This window comes from Alligator mississippiensis, chromosome 5, assembly GCF_030867095.1.
Source record: "Alligator mississippiensis isolate rAllMis1 chromosome 5, rAllMis1, whole genome shotgun sequence".
Taxonomy (NCBI): domain Eukaryota; kingdom Metazoa; phylum Chordata; order Crocodylia; family Alligatoridae; genus Alligator; species Alligator mississippiensis.
In genome coordinates, this window is record NC_081828.1 from 96,743,869 (window position 1) to 96,754,822 (window position 10,954).

General features: G+C 41.7%; 1 long non-coding RNA gene across 1 annotated transcript; it reads left to right on the forward strand.

Moving 5' to 3' along the window:
* Positions 1–5,938: 5,938 nt before the first annotated feature.
* LOC106740156 (uncharacterized) lies at positions 5,939–10,007 on the forward strand. The gene is made up of 3 exons (XR_001373589.3): positions 5,939–6,042; positions 7,103–7,212; positions 9,092–10,007. It is a non-coding gene; the product is annotated as an uncharacterized LOC106740156 (long non-coding RNA).
* The last annotated feature ends 947 nt before the right edge of the window (positions 10,008–10,954 follow it).

Below are 10,954 nucleotides of genomic sequence, written 5' to 3' on the forward strand. Positions count from 1 at the left end.
GGGGCCTGGACACTTTTGTTTCTTAATACCATATTATTCTCTGTTGCCTTCTTATCTTCTCTATTAATGCATATCACCTCTTATCCCATATATGTTTTGTCTTAGCCGTTATCATGCCTTTCCTTAGCCAACCCTGGCATCCAGCTATAGCTCCGCTGCCTCTCGAGCCTGATCTTCTTTTCATCCTCCTAGATCTAGGAGATATCTCCATTCTTCTCTTTTCCATAAATCCATCACCTGATCCTTACCTAAGTTATCTTGTGTCCCACCAACAATACCACCCCAATTTGCTCAAGCTCAAATGCAAGATATTTTATACCGAGAGTTCCAGTTGTTGCAAGACTAGTAAATCTCTAGCCTTCCACAATCCCACACAAAAGCTCACTACAGCTTTCATACTCTTTGTCCGTCCTTAATCCGGGCCCTAGCCCACATTCCACAGAGAACCACTTCTAGTGTGAGTTGGCTCTTGGCATTCAGTCACTGTAGGAGATTTTTACCTCTCCCTGGATTGCTCTGACATACTGACATTCCCACATCACATGCCGTATGCTTTCTTCCCTGTGACATATTTGCCTGGGACATTTGGCTGTCCTGCACAGTTCTCAACTGTAATGGAGTACCCATGCCAGTGCAGTCTGATATGTTAGCAGCCAACTGAAGTCCAGGTGCTGCTTCTTCAAGCTTTTTCAGACACCTCCTTCCAAATTGTCTGTGCTTCTTCCCCTATGAACTTCCCCAATGAGGATACAGTCTCTTTTCTCTTTTCCCTTGATTTTTTTATGGTTTACCAACTCTGTTGCAGCTATTGTCTGTATCCCATATTGATTTACAAATTTTACAATCTTTTCATACATTTGCAGCATTATCCAAGCTCAGGGGCATGAGAGTGACCTTTTACAAACACTATATTTATGCAATAACATCCTGCATATTACTAAACAAACCCAGCCATTTGGTGCCCCCTTTTATCCCTTCTGTGCAGCACAGACTGACATACTTTGCATAAACAAACAAAAACACTTCTAAAGAAGCCCCATCTTCTCTTCAGTTGCTCCTTGTATTACTTAGTTCTCCTAAGCCTTTCCTGTGGTGGTCCATGATGGAGGGAACAGCATGCTTACTTACAGTATGATTGGGAGTACCACTGCCTTAATTACATTTGCCTCTCCTGCTATTGACAGCTTTTGGTCATACCAGCTACCCAGTTTTTGTTTCACCTTCCCTTTCACCTTCTTCCAGGTCTCTTTCCCACTCTTAATATGTTGATTTTGTGTGTTGTGACCCGTAACCCTAGTGAGTGTATTTACATGTTCAATTAATATAATGCAATAAACTCTGGAGCTGTTTGAGCCAGAGTTAACTGCTCCCAGGTGCAGCATCTACATGTGCGCCCAGGACAGTAGCACTTGGAGCAAAGGTGGAGTAGGCCTTGGCTGGCAGCAGGCTTGGGAGGGTCAGCCCTGGGCTGTGGGTAAAGGCATTAGGCATCAGAGAGGCTGTCTGAAGCATGAGGGTGCAGAACCAGTGAAGCCCTGTGGCTAGGCAGCAGACAAGTCTGGCTGCTACCCAGTCATTGTCTACATGTGTTTCAGTTGAGTATGTGGATCTGCTGGAAGATAGTACTGTCCATAAGGAAGATGTACATGTAGATTGTGATGCCTTACTCCAGAGCTAATTAGTCAACTCCATAGTAAAGCTTGTGTGGATACACTCACTTTTCCTGTTCCTTCCATCTTCTTCACCATCAGGCACTCACTCTTTTTGTATGTTTAGTTTTGCCCCTAATCCTTTGTTTGTATTTACTTGTATGTCTTATTGCCCACTGTAGGGACACACTGTCTCTTGCTAAGATATTAACATCATTCTTGTACGACATGCATTTTGCTTGTGTAGCATTTCCTCTGGGATTGGCATGTATTCAATAATGTGATCTGTCCTGATCCTTTGCACCAACTCATTGAGACGGATAAATAAGAATGGTGACAGAGGGAATTTAAGGAAGGAAGAAACTATTGAATAATGCATACATGTTCTGTGTTTTTTGTTGATCTTGATATCCCTGGTATCATGCCTGATCTGAACTCGACTTCTTCTGTTAGATAAACATTAATGTCCAGCCTACCCTGTGTTCCTTTGTATAAAGTCTTGACACAATGAAGAAACTTTGGTGGGACCTCTATCTTGTTCAGAGTGGTAGAAAGGAACTCATGCTCTACCTGGTCAGATGCTTTTTCTAAATCTAGATTCAGTAGTACCACATTCAATCCTCATTCTTGACAGTACCAAATTTAATCTCTTATTAGTATCAGTGTTGCAGTTACTACTCTACCAGGGACTGCACAAGCCTGATTGCTGTGGATCACCTTTCCCAATACTTTTTAAAAATTTATTCACTTACATCTTGGCTATTATCTTAATCTAAACTCACTAAGGTAATTAGCCTCCAGTTCTCCATCTTTTCCCACTCTCCTTTCTTTTACAATAGTATTATCATTCCTATGTCTATACCTGCCCCCAGCTGTTCTCTCTCCTGACACTTTGGGAACACTGCTAACAGGTCTGGCCTGTTATGTCCCCAGAATTCTTGTAAGATTCTGCTGGGAGCCTGTTATCCCTTGGGGCCTTTCCTGTCTTGAAGATTCAGGTTGCCTCCCATAGTTTTTTTCCAACGGCCATGCCTTCTCCAGCTGATGCATCTCACTTTCTTCCAAGCTTTTCTCTTAACACACTGAAAAAGAGAGTCAAGGACACCATGATGCAACACTTTGGTATTGGCATATTTGCACCAACTCAGTGAGACGGATAAATAAGAATGGTAACATGGAGAATTTGAGGAAGGAAGAATCCATTGGATAACTCAAAATGTTCTGTGTGTTTCGTTAATTTTGATTCCCTCCCCCCCCCCCCAGGATCATGCCTGATCTGACCATGCCAATCCCGGAGGAAATTGGTACTAAAATACATTTTAGTAAAATTCCTTTACCATGCTCAGAATCTCTTCTTTCTTTGTTAACTGCATTCCCCTCTCCTCCCACAGTGCCATAATACGTTTCTCCCTATCCTTCAGGAAAAGTAAAAGGACTATTCTTTTCCTTCCTCCACCCATGCAGCCTTCACAAGGAAGATGTTTCTCCATCCATTGTCAGTCCCATCAGCTGACCCAAGTTCCAAGTCATGGGGATGTCCCAGGGGTCCCTGTGGTAGGAAGAGGGCAGTTGAGCTGGTGTCCCACCCACTGAGTTGTTTCATGCATGAAGCACCCATGCCACTGGAAGCCCTGTTAACTGATGGAACACCCAGCTGCAGGGGCATGTGCTCCCACAGCTGAGAGCCAGTGTCTGCTGGAAGCTTCTGAGCTCAGGAGTGCACATGGATTCAGTTGGGATCTCCAGTCAGCTGACAGGGCTCCCATCCACAGGATCCCCTGTTCACATGTACAGGTGTGATAGGAAACAGCTACAAAGTTATTCCACATATCAAATGGAGCATCCGAGGGGTCAGGCCTGGGGCTGGTTTTGATCAATATCTTCATCAGAGACCTGGAAAATGAGATGGAGTAGACACTTATCAAGTTTGCAGATGATGCCAAGCTGGGGGGAGTTGTAGACAGGTTGGAGTGTAGGGTTAGGATTCAAATAGACCTAGACAAACTGGAGGATTAGACCAAAAGGCATCTCATGAAGTTCAATAAGGACGAGTGCAAAGTCCTGCACTTAGGACGGAACAGCAGCTCTGCAGAAAAGGACCTAGGGATTACAGTGGACAGTAAGCTAAATATGATCTAATGGTGTGCTCTTCTTACCAAGAAGGCTAATGGCATACTGGGCTGCATTAGTATGAATGTTGCCAGCAGATCAAAGGAAGTGATTATTCCCTTCTATTTGGAACTAGTGAGGCCACCTCTGGAGTACTGTCTTCAGTTTTGAGCCTGTGAGAGTTTAGCTATGCCCACATAAATAAATCATAGCTCTCATTTTAATATGAACTAGTTAATTTCTGTTATTTCCCACCTGCCTTGACTTTGATGGAATATGGTAGGGAAATAAACACAGTCCTGAGAGACAAAGAAGATATTGCGTCTGCGGGTCAGCAAACTAACTTTTCTGCACCGTTATTATGTCTTTCTTAGACAACCAACATGTTGGAAAAACCTAGTTCCCTATCTCTTTGGGAACTCTCACTTCCTTGGTTGCTTGCCCCATTCCTCTCCATATGGGTCCAAAGCCAATGGCAATCCTGTACCGCCTTGTATTTTCTACCGATATCTAAATGAGGGGTTCACTTCCCTTGGTTAATCCTCACCCACTCTTATTTCTTTCTCTTTTAGGTCCCTGGGAAGGTGCCAGATGTCCCCAGGTATTGAATTCACCAACTCAGAGGTCTCCATCATCACCTCACTTTGACTTCCTTGGTAAGTCTCTCGCTGGGACTCTTTCCATTCCCTTCACTCCGCCACCTGTCTTCTCTCTTTTAGTCTCTCCGTAATTCTTCTGGATTTCTTTCTTCTTCTTTCAGGAACTGATTCCGGGCTCCATTCCCTTTTAAATCTTTCTGGCCATCTCCTGCATCTCTCACAGCTGGCACTCTCTCTCTGCTCTCTGCCCACACAGCTCTTTGTTTTTGTTTTCATCCAGGTCCCACTCTCCTCCATCTGAGTATCTCTTCCACTTTCCCTCCTCAGACTCATTGCCAAGCTTAGTTCCCTGTTTCCTATCGTTCTGCCGAAGTTCTGTGATGGGACAGACTTGTTGCCCTGTCACAGAGCCCCCCACTACAGAAAGGATGTGCACAAATTGGAGAGAGTCCAATGGAGGTTAACAGAAATGGTTTGGGGGCTGGGGCACATGACTTTTGAGGAGAGGCTGAAGGAACTGGGCTTAGTCTGAAGATGAGAAGACTCAGGGGAGATTTAATAGCAACCTTCAGCTCCCTGAACAGGAGTTAAAAATGAGGATGGAGCTAGACTGTTCTTAGTGGTGGCAGATAACAGAACAAGGATCAGGGATCTTAAGTTGCAGCAAGGGGAGTTTAGGTTAGATATAAGGAAAAACTTTCTCACTAGGAGGGTAATGAAGAACTGGAACAGGTTACCCAGAGAGGTGGTGGAAACTCCATCCTTGGAGGTTTTTAATAGCAGGAATGATGTAGCTGGAAAAAGCCCTGCTTTGAGCAGGGGTTTGGACTAGATAACCTCCTGAGATCCCTTACAACCCTAATTTTCTATTATTTTGTATTTTGTGGAAATAACTTTATAGATTATTCCTCTTTTTATCATGCCATTAGTTGAATGAACACATGGCTGGGTGAGCAGTTAAGGAATGATTAACTGGTTAATTATGCCTTAAATGTAATGTGTAGATGAGGCCTTTTTTAAATTATACTATAATGTCCACTTTATGCATATGTTAAACTGCAAGCAAAAATTACGATACAGGTACAATTTCTATTTTGAATGTCAGGAATAAATTATAATAGCTTCTCTTTGTCTGTTTTATGCCCTGCAAATGCAAGCTCACTGTAAGTAGTTTAAAATGCATTAATAGCAGAATGAGGTACCATGACTTAAATATAATTTAAATTTGTTGTTTTGTTATATCATTATGTATAGATGGAAAAAGATGAAGAGAAAATGAATTGTACATGTGACTATTGTTTGCACTGGCCTAATTCTTACCTCAGACTTGCCTTACTGATGTGTTATTTCATCTAGTCATTCTTTGGTCATTGTCACAGGGCACCATTTCCTTTAAGGACAGAATCTGCCTAGAGAGAGAGCCCTAGGAACCAGGCAGAAACACCATACAGGTGCAGGTTATTATGGCAGCAGTCTAATGAGGGAATTAGCCTGCACCTGTACCCCATCAGCTGACTGGAAAAAGGTAGGGCCCTGGGCATATATAAACTCCAGGGCTGAAGCCAGCAGGGGTTAGCTCTCTGGCAGCAGCCAGGGGAAGGATTCTGCAGAAAAGAACTGCCCAGAGATGCTGTGACCACCTGATATACTGCTTACAGGAGTAATCAGGCTCCTGGACTCACCAGGTACCTGGGCTACAAGATACTTAATGCTTGGGGAGAAGTTTGCCTCTTTTAAAGGGACAAAGTGCACTCTGCACTGTTTGTATTGTTATAGTACAACAGCTTGTGTTTAATGTTGTTATTTAAACTGGTGGACTGGCCTGAGGCTATTGAGGAGGAGGAGGAGGAGGAGGCGGCCTCATTGGGGCACACTACAGTGTGGAGACCCTAGTGCCAGCAGGTGCAGCACAAGGGGGCGCAGTTATAAAAGGGGATGCAGAGAGCCTGGCATCAGTGGGGGTGCACAGATGGGGATGTAGAGAGCCCAGTGCCAGTGGGAGGGTGAACAGACAGGGGACAAGGGCCCAGTGATGAAGGGAAACTGAGCTATATCAAGGCCGAGGGACAAAATTTGAATACCACCTGTGAGGCATGGGGTGTGGTAAAGGAGTGGTTTTAGAACTACGTATCCAGCCCATAAGGCTTGGGGTGTCCTGTGAGGCACTTGCAGCGAGATCCAGCAAGGTGTATAAGAATCCACAGCGTAGTGGGGTCCACCAGGGCTGTGACTGCATAGTACCTTGAGAGCAGCCTCCCTATCTACCATGTATTATTTTAACCATCAAGATGTGGTAGGCAGGAATAGAAGGCGCCCATGGGGCAAAGCTAACAAGGTCACTGGGTCCTAGGGACATCACAGCCGTCCCTATGGGGACCCCCCCTCCCCCCCCTGTGACAGTCATCTATTAAGTTTTTGAAATCTTCAGATACCACAAGTTTGTGCTACTTTCTGTAGAACCAATAGATACCACCTTTACTCATATTATTAATTATTTTACTATTAGGACAACCCAAAACAAGCAACAGTGGCAAAAATCTCACTTATAATGCTACCTCTTTAAGACAACAGGTTAAATCTATCTTCGGTGTGTATTACAATTGCATCTAAAGACCACATTTGAGAGAGAGACCCAAATCAGATTCATAGCGAGAGACAACACTCAAATCGGGAGAACTTAAAATTTGAGGATGTTTTTAGAATTTTTCAGTATTGGCTTTACTGTCATCCTCTTCACTTCCACAGGAACAGAACTGGGTTAGCAGCCAGTATTTTTTTTAACATCTCAGCCCAAGTATAGATCAATCAACAAGATGGAGAAGAAAGGAAACAGTTCATTCCCATTCTTCAGACAGGTAATCAGGACATAGAGATATTGATTCCTTGCCTAGCACTAGAAGGCTGTACCGCTTTAACTATTGCGGTATATGTGAACTCTTAAGCATGTACATGGTTATATCAGCATAAAAGTATCATACAAGAATGAGAATAACTTTTTTGGTATATTTAGCTTGTGTCCACATTAGAGAAAATACCACTACAAACTTAACATACCCCTCCACTCGTCCTTTAAATGTGGAGACCAGACCTAAGGTCACCCAGGAAGTCAGAAGCATATGCTGAATTGAAGTCTCCCAAGTCTCAGTTCAGTGTTCACATAATACTATCACCCTTCCTTCTTGGTTCTGATTTTTGCACACAACTTGAAGTGGGTAGATGTGCCTATATTTAAGCTCAGAAGTTATTCTTCTGGGGGGCTTTAGTTTATTTCAAAGCAAAGGACTTTATCCTTCCTGTTAACACTCTCATTGTTCTTTCTTCATATTCCTTTCCTTTATCTTTTGCCATTTTCTCCCTCATAATGCCATTACACATCTTTACTACTATTTTCCTTTGCCTCCTGGTTCCCTGATTTTTGGGGCTGCTAAGTATTTGCTTCCTTTTTGGCCCACTTGTACTGATATAGTGCTTTCCCCATGAGGTGAATAACAGAATTTTTCAGCTGTGGTTATCATTCTAAATTGTATGTTCTGGACTCTTCTTTATATTTTTCTTTTTTTCCTCCTTAGCTTTGTCTGATTCCCTGTATTGTTCACTTCAAATTCTTTTAGAGCAGGCCTTTGTTTTCAGGCTTACTAAATTTTACTTCTAAAAAATCAAATCTCCCCTCTTTCTCACCCCCTTTCAAAGGATATTCATTCTTTTTTTTTTTTTTCTTCATTTTACACTGTTGTTCTGAGTGACCTAATTTCTCCAATGAGCTCGCTTATAGCTACTCAGCTATTTCTCTAAAGCTAAGACTATGCCTTTGGGTCTTTCAGTTTCAAAGTCAAATGGTTCTTCAGCTGTAATGCAGTAGTCTAAGCTCTCAAACATGCTGGAACATGTACTACACTCCATATCTCCACTGAATCAGGCTGTCTTTGCTGCTCTGATGCCAAATCAGACATTTCCCTGAGAGGAAGGCAGACAAAGACTTTTCATACAAATCACTCCTTACATTAGGGGATGACATGCACAACTAACCTTTTGCATGCCACAAATTCAATTCCAAACTTCCCTACACATTGCTCCTTATATTTTGTGTGCTCTTCAATTTGCATTAATGTCCTTTTTTAAAGATGCACATAAAAGTTAACCAAGAAGTTGCACAAGGTCATTCAAAGCACAGCTGGAAATGGGTAACAGAACCAGTGTCTTTCACACTGAATATGCCAGGTGTATGTGCATAGGTACCCCTTCTGTAATTGCCACTGTAATAAATCCTGAGTACTGTCATTTATTGCTGCCAAACAGAGACAGGTGACTGACTGGCAAAGAGTAAGTCTCATCTTGTCACAACATTTTAGCTCACATGGAGCAGAAATTTATGCGGTTCATCTGAGATTGGAGGGTTATGATACAGCTGATGTCTCATACAGGAGATGCCAGTCACAAACCTATTTCCCAGTGTTCTTTATGGAAGATGATTAAAATTCACCCACTGAGCAAATATACTTCACAGGTATCTTGGTTATAAACAAATTATCCACTGTCAAATTAATACATAATACACAACAGTCTGTCACATGTCAAGTTGCTTTTGGATCATACAATGGAAGTTTGAAAGATGGGAGGTAATATAATCTAGATGTACTTTAAAAAGTATTTTATTAACTTTGGAGATGTAATTCTGTTAAATATTTTGTAATTCCAAATACTGCTTGTTGTTGATCAAGTTCATTTTTGACCCAGATTAGACTATGGTGGTGTTCCAGATACTGCAAGACTGCTTTGATCTCCACAACAAGAGATTTGCTTATCATAATAACTCTTAAAACTCAATATACAAAACTGAGTCACTTGGGAAATTTCTGTATATTTTTTTTTATTTTATTTTATTATTTTTTTTTGGAGATGTTTTTCATTCATTCTCCATATATGCAATGATTGAACACAGGTACACACAGTTTGCCACTGGGTAAATTATCTGTATGGTTATCTTAATGGTAAATTAATGTATGATTATTAAGCAGACATCATAGTTTTGTGGGTAAAATGGACTTCCCATATTTAAAGGGCATTACCTTAAAACAGGGTCAGGGTTGTTTTCATATAATTCTTTGCATCTTTTATTCTCTGTTTCAGATAACTCACTGGTTGCTAACATGTAATTATCTTTTAGAATCCTCAAATCCTCCACATTAATTAGAAATCTTTAAATCTTCCTTAGAAGCAGTACATTATGACAGTATTAGATCTAATTTTCATAACATTTTAACTTCACCTAGCTACGAGCTAGTTACATTTCTTTTGGTTAAAATTTACAATATAATTGCCCTAGTAGTGGGAAATGGCATCTAGGAAGGCAGATTGGTCCATAACTATACCTTCGCTATGTATAGTTTGATTCAATATTTTTCAGGATAGCCTGTACTAAACAAGTGGTTCATTCAGAATCATACCATGGATGGTGCAGTACCTCACAACCCCTAATTATGCTGACTTGTTGAAACATTTTGAATTCAATATAGTTTATCAAAAGCAAAACTTTTAATATAGAAGGCTATAACTCCCATCTCTTGCCATTTAGATAGGTGCTATAAATCTGTGGAAACCAAATAAGCCAGAAATAATGTGAAATGGCAGAAGGTGAATCAATAATATGCAAATCTTTCACTGCAATAAAAAGAAGGAATAACTTCCAACATTAATTATAGGATAAGTATTAAGATGTCAACTAGGTTAATTATTGTGTATTTAAGTTTTATACAGTATAATTAATCAGCTCTATAACTTAATGTATATTTTCCCTTGAATTTACTTGAAACTCATCTGAGTTTATCTGGAGAGTAATTAATGGTAAAATACTGAAACAGGTACACTAGTGATTAAATCTTTGCTTATCTATTAACTTGAGATTTGAACAGCAAATACTTAAGTTGGAGTAGATCTGGGCAAAAAGCCATTTTTTTTGTCAACAAAACATTTCCTATTCCACCTTGGGATGAAGCTAAGCCTTTCTAAAGCTCCCTAGGGACAGTGTGGGCAGAGGAGAGGAAAGGGTTGAAGGAGGAGAGAGAGAGTGTATCAGACCCCCCCCCGAAAAACCAATAGGGTGTGTGTGTGTGTGTGTGTGTGTGTGTGTGTGTGTGTGTACAGATCACTAATTCGTATCTCATTTGTGTGTGTGTATAGCATTGTGTGCATGATGTATGAATTAGTGATCTGTGTCTAACTTCTGGGGTGTATAGTGTATGTGCATGCATTGGTGATAGGTATGCATGTGCCTAGGCTGGTTTGGATGTGTGTGTGCCTGAGTTGGTAGTATGCGTGTGTTTGCACCTAATTGATTTGTGTGTTTGTATATATGCAATTGTCACACCCTCCTGTCTAACAGCGCAATACTAAGATCCTGAGAGTTGGCCTGACCCCAAAGGGCAACACCTCAACAGGGGACACAGCACCCCCATAGGGGTTACAGCCCCCCTCAGACAACAGCCCCCCCCCCCCCGGGGGATACAGCTCCCCACCAGGGGCCACGGCCAGCCCACAGTGGCTACCTCCCTGCAGGGCCCATATGCCTTGCCCCAGCCCCGCTTGCTCCTTCAGCCCTCT